The sequence below is a fragment of the Micrasema longulum genome, unplaced genomic scaffold (genome assembly GCF_059751315.1).
Source record: "Micrasema longulum isolate JH-2025_06_02 unplaced genomic scaffold, ASM5975131v1 h1tg000062l, whole genome shotgun sequence".
Taxonomy (NCBI): domain Eukaryota; kingdom Metazoa; phylum Arthropoda; class Insecta; order Trichoptera; family Brachycentridae; genus Micrasema; species Micrasema longulum.
In genome coordinates this window covers 38,915-45,961 of record NW_028277269.1, presented here as the reverse complement: position 1 = coordinate 45,961, position 7,047 = coordinate 38,915, and positions in this window count along the sequence as shown.

Genomic DNA, 7,047 nt, shown 5'->3' with positions numbered 1-7,047 from the left:
CCGACCGAGTTTCTCTCCGGGGTATTCTTGGCTACAACAGTTTAGAGACTAGAAGGAATGTGTATTTGACTACACATTTTTATCGATTGTTGCGCGGTATGATCGATAATTCTATGATGAGCATTGGTTTGTATGTTTCTGATAATTACCTAAGACAGCGTCAGCATAGATTGTTTCATATTCCGATATTCAGGACCAACATGCCTATGGTTATGCCTGTTGGAAGGGCTACCGCTATGCTGAACAACATCGCTCTGGATATTGATCTGTTCCATGTATCCGAAGGGGTTTTCCGGAGCAGGATTCTCCTACTACTTTGACATGAATCTCTTCCATGTATTTTTTTCTTTTTTATAATATGTACGTATGAAATGTATGTTTGTAATGTATATGTTATATTTAAATAAATGAAATGAATTGAATTGAATTGAATGTCCATAGAATGTCAGTAGAAAAAATAATACGTAATCCTACGATTACTATGGATTGTCTATGCCTAACCTCGGGAAGCTGTACGCTGTACTGTCAAATATTGGACTTGACAATCATCATAAGGAAATGAATATTCATGACGGCACCCTGAGCAAACTCACGACTATTATTTGAAAGAACAGGAAAACCCACGCCACCTGTCTCTTTGTGCGCGACCCACATTTTATTAAATTATCATTCATCGATTTAGATGTAAAATGATTAGACAGGGATGCCTTAGTACTGATTGGCGATACAGTTGGTTGTAGTTTCATTGACTGAAGAATTTATTAGCTACGTTTTTAGTTATGATGAATAGGTAATTAATTATGCCTATAATTTCATTCTTCAATTGAAGAAATGCATAGTTATATTAAATTTATTTTTAGATGACGTTTATCGGCAATAACATATTAAATTTACTAGTCAATTAAAAAAAAAAAAATTCATGATAAAATGTAAAAATACAGAGTAAGCGAGGTAACGGTTTAGTTATTTATTTATTTGAGTTGGGGAGTATTTTAGTAAACCTAGTCATTTTTGTGTGTTTTTTTTTTATAACATTTAAACATTTTTTAAATACTGAAAATATTGATTTATTTATTATTTATTTGAGTTGGGGAGTGTTTAAGTAAATTCAGTCATTTTTGTGTGTTTTTTTCTAACATTTAAGCATTTCTTAAAAAATAAAAATATTAATTTATTCATTTGAGTAAATTCAGTCATTTTTGTGTGTTTTTTTAATAACATTTAAACATTTTTTAAGTACTGCAAAAATTGATTTATTTACTATTAATTTGAGTTGCGGAGTATTTTAGTAAATTCAGTTATTTTTGTGTTTTTTTCTATTATTTAAACATTTTTTAAAAACTGAAAATATTGATTTATTTAATTGAGTTGGGGGAATATTTTAGTAAATTCAGCCATTTTAGTGTTTTTTTCTAACATTCAAACATTTTTTAACAACTGAAAATATTGATTGATTTATTATTTATTTGAGTTGGGGTGTGTTTTAGTAAATTCAGTCATTTTTGTGTGTTTTTTTTATAACCTTTAAACATTTTTTAAATACTGAAAACACAAAAAAAAATCTTCAGTATGAGTTTGAATTCAAGAAAATACCACAAAATTTGCGTAAGGGAGCGGGAGGTTATGCCGTACACCTAATTTTAAACGTCATTTTCATGGAATTTATTCGGTACACGGAAAACTTTAATGCACCAATTTACCCTCAATTTAGTTAAGTTTTATATGACCAAAGCTTATTTATTTGCGACTACCACGGAACCCTAAAAAATAAAGAATTTAAACTGACGATTAGTTGTACATTCTTTCAAGGATCAATAAAGCACGATTAAAGGTATTTCTAGAAATGATAAAACGGCTTATTCAATCAAACCTTTACATATGTACATTAATTCGCCAAATTCACATTAATAATTATCCGCAGAAGTCTTACCTCTGCGTAAAGCATGTGCACATTTTCCGCATGACACATCTGTACCATTATTTTCTGTTCTTACCAAATTCTTTGCATATTTTATTTTATTTTTTTAATTTTTAATTTTAATTGTATTTTTCTTATAAAAATAAAACGCATTATGGAATTTATACAATGGTTACAATATGTCGGTAGACATATGTACATTAAATGTGTCTCAATTACATTATAAGTATAACATAATTACAAACTCGAAGGAACATGGCTGATGCCATTTTTATGTATAAAACTTTGAATAACATGATAGATTTTTTTTTTTTTCATTTTAGAATTTTAGAGTCCCAGTAACGCAGACCAAAAACCAATCTCTTTTTAAAATTTCTAAATGTAAAACTAAATCTTTTCAAAATTCATTTGTAAATAGAACCTGCCATATGTGTAATCAGAAATTAAATTGTATTGATATTAATAACATATCTTTAACTTCCTTTAAAAGTGAAATTTCCAAAAATAATTCGAGTTATGATGTTGCGCCTTGAATCCGCAGCCTATATTATGCAGGTGATGTGCAGTTCTGTATGTAGGCACATAATAAATGAACACTGTGTGGTCAACTATAGTTGTATTATTTATTGTAATGTGCAACTGTGTGACCAATATTCATTTACATTTCTAGTAATATTATAAGTTTTGTATGATTAGTTATTTTATGTAATGTAGAATTTTTATGTGACAACATTTACAATAACAATATTATGTTATTGTAAATGTTGGTTAAATGTAGTCCAATAAAGGTTACAGCTCTTTAACTTCACAAACATCAACAGATGAAAGAATTGAAGGAATATAGATGCTTAAATATAGGCAGAATGGTGAATGTTACTCAGTGTGTAAAGTGGCCACTTAAACCAGCCATCGACAGGTCATAAGCCCTGTAGATGCCTGGACTTCTATATAACCTTCTCTTAAATGTTCTTCATCTCTGTTGTAATATGTTACTATTATATTCAAATCGCTAGAACAGTTTATACTTTAATACTTCGTCTTTGTATAAGTGCCAAAATACAGGGCTGACTAAGGTCATTGTTTGTTTTGGGCCCTTTTAAATAGCAAAAAAAAACGTAATCAGCCCGTGGGCCCTGGGCCCCACGCACCCTTATGGAAAAGATGATTTTTTATCTAGCGGTTGAAAAGTAATTATATTTTAATTCCATAAAACATTCAAGTTTGTTTTCAAACTAAAATACCTTTTTAAAGGCGCGATTTAAAAAAAAAAGATGACGTTTTAAAATGGAAGAATAGTACGATTTACATTATTTTCAGAATCTTTAACATTTGTTTTTTTAAAAAAACATTTATTGTATTTTTTTTCTAACATTACATAGCATAGAAAAATAACATAACAGATAATAAAATAATAAGAAAAAAAATCCCACATAGGGACAATCCTGTGCGTGTATATATGAATTTATTAGTTTTACGTTACAGCACGCAACGAAGAATACATAGCATAAATATGTCAGTAAAAGGAACAAAATATAAACTTAATAAAATAAATGAAAACTCAATGGTTCACAAAAAACAGTACTCGTATCTCTAAGAAATTCTTGTAATTAATTTATAAAGACTACCATCTACAGACGTAGAAACGGTGGACGATATACTGGGTGTTCCTTAAACCCTGTCACATCCGATACCACAATGATCAGTATAGGCAAGAAGACATTTTTTTATTTATTTAATCCAATATAAAATACATATACAAAAATTTTCATACATTAGGTAGGTACATTCAATATATATATTATTTTTTTATGGATTTAGCCACTCCACTGGCCCACAAGCACGTTCCGGAGTGTCAGTGTATTATTTATTTATACATAACTGTACATAATTTCACATCGATTGTGTAAAGATTCAAAAGAAATAAAAAAACATTAAAAAAATAAATAAAAACATATGAGCATATTCAAAAATATATTTAGAACAAAGATTTTTTTTAAAAGTAAAATATTAAAAAACGCAAATGGTTGCTTACTTCTGCAGGGGAGAACTGAGGGGAGCACGGCGCAGTATAAGATTCCCCTCTCCGCCTCCTCGTTTCTTCCCTGCAGAAGAAGGCAACCATTTGCTTTTCATGATATTTTATTTTTTTAAATTTTATTCGTTCTAAAAAAATATTTTAATGTGCCAATATGTCTTCTTGCTCATACTGATCATCGTAAGAGTCTGGTACTCCCCTGACTTCTTCCCTGCAGAAGTAAGCAACCATTTGTCTTTTTAAATATTTTATTTTCAAAAATTTTCTTTGTTCTAAATATTTTTTGAATATGCTAATATGTCTTCTTACCCATACTGATAATCGTGGTTTCGGATGTGACAGGGTTTAAAGAACACCCTGTATAACAAAAGCGTTGCAAATTGTTGGTTTGGTTTTTAGTTTAACAACAAACGTGTAATGGACGGTTTCGGTTGGCGCTCGCAATGGGGAACTTCAGCCCTACGGGAAATTAGATACAAAAAATGTTTTCTTGCCCCCGGTAAAAGTTAGAGCATTCAATTGTACGACAAAGTTTCTTGAAAATGTACGAAAAAATATTTTAATGAAAACGCACTACTTTGATTGACGTCACTGGTTCATCTAAACCAACCAATGATGTGAGAGCTGTGAAGGATATCCGGTTGGCTTACCGTAAACGAACCAATGGGAAGAACTAACAGAGAACAGCCTCTGACGTCACACGCGGAGTTATTTCAGAAATATAAAACTTTAAAAAATCATCGCGCTGATAATACGATACGTAAATTAAAAATGTTTTTTTGGCTTAGTTTAATAGTCTATTAACAAATAAAAAAAGACACTAAACTTCCTCATTCGCTACCCGAGTACCTATGGCCTGTTGTATTACTGTAATCTGGAGCTAACGTCGGCGTCGTAGTCAATAATCTGATAATTATTTTTCTCCGTATGGGCGACTCTATTAGGAAATCACTCTCAGCTTACGCCACGTTTTATTATAAGATACGTTAGTTAATTCATCGAAAAATGACAGTTACACGATACATAATTTCAAGAGCATCTTAAGATTGTTATTAAATAAAAACGCATTTAATTATCCATATATTATTTTCCTAAAAATTAAAATAGTTTTTTCTACGTAAATTCACCAGTAATATAATAATATATAAAATCCAAATTTGGTTTCAAATAAAAATAATGATATAAAAGGAACTATATAGTAAGATAAATAATCGTCTTTTACTAATTTTTTCTTCAAAAATACTCACTTCAGGGCTCCGATCACAATGGGACGTTAACAGAGTTATATTCGACTGTCTATAAAGAAAAGCCGATAATTGTGTACGGAAATTAGTATATTTGAATGAACATTTAAAATATCTTCGTCGGTAACCTATAATTGAACATGTTTAGAAGAAAAATTGTATGCATATTCTGCTTTTCATACAGAAAACTTATTCTTACTTTGTAGATAAAATTAAAGATAAATGTTTACCCATTGTAATCGAAGCCCAGATACTAAAATTATATGATAAACTACCAGACAAAACTAAACAAATGACTCTGACAACCTTTATGAAAGATGTTAAAAACATCATAGTTAAGAATAGAATGTGAATTTATAAAAGTACAAATATTTTGTTAAATGAATAAAATCCGCAAGAGTTTACAGAGTTATCTTCGACTGTCTATAAAGAAAAGCCGATAATTGTGTACAAATATGAGTATATTTGCATGAACACATAGAATTAAGAATAGGCCAGAAACCGCATACGAGCATCAAACAGAAGGCGACTAAACTACTCATAAATGAATAGTTTTACGTTGTGACCCATTAGTTTCTTTGTAGACGTCGCTCAGTACGCAACTCCTGATTTGAATTTCAACTATGCCGTGTTGTGTCCTTTTAAAGTGTAGAAATACTGCTAGAATCTTAAAGAAACAGGATAGAATCACATTTCATGCGTAATTAGCAAATGAATGTGTAAGTATCAAATACATAACTACAAAATTGAATTATTTTTCCATCTGTCAGATTGTCGAAGAAATCAAAATGGACATTTCGTTAGTGTTGCCAGGGTAGTCATTTTTTTTACCCTACTTTGCTCATCTAATGAGAGAACTTACGAAAATTGGACCTCGGATTAGACAACTCTGTTGTGGACATTTGACCGAAATTATCTTTAAAACATCAAATATTATTTAACACGATATAAAAATATCCGTTTTATGTAAAATAAAATTTGTTTTTTATTTTAAGTTCAAAGTTCGTCAAATCAATTACTCTTATAAAATGATCTTTGTGTATTCACAATAAAATTTTAGAGAAATTAACAGATTGCTTTTTTTATTTTTTTTACTTTACATTTGTGTTATGATTATATTTTTTCCCATCGTGCAACATTCCGCGGCGACATCACAAATGCGCGCGGCGAAAGTGAGGCATAGTGGGGAATTTTGGACACTGTCCGGTGTATTCAAATATGATTCTACGCTTCCTCTGGACTATTCTTAAATAAATGCATGAACATTTAAAGTATCTTCGTCGGTATCCTATTAAGAAAAAAATATGCATATTCTGCTTTCCCATACAGAAAACTTAATTTTATCTACAAAGTAAAATTAAATTTTCAGTAAGAAAAATAGAATATGTTTGCATTATTTTTTCTAAACATGTCCAATTACTTTTTTCAATTTTAATTTAATTCTTTTTATTTATATTTGTAGCATTGTTATCAAATTTGAAATGTAGTCAGTAACAGTGGTGCGAGTTCAGTTTTTTTAATTTCTTTTTCAAAAGGCATTTTTTTAACAGTTAAATTTATATAATAAAAAAGTAATCAATTAATAAAAACTATTTTCGCGTGAGTTTGAAATACTGACATCTACCGACTGCTTCTTAAACTTTCTTGAATATCGAATTTTTATCTACTACCTACAACCTACATACATCGAACGGTGTAATATGTTGTATTTGCAAATTTATAATTTGGACAATAAAGAGAGGATTATAAAACTCTCAAGAAATATCATAAAAACTCTCACCATGATCGTTCTTCATTTGCACACGACACACACATTTAGAGTTTCAGTTTTAATCACTAAAACTTTCAAA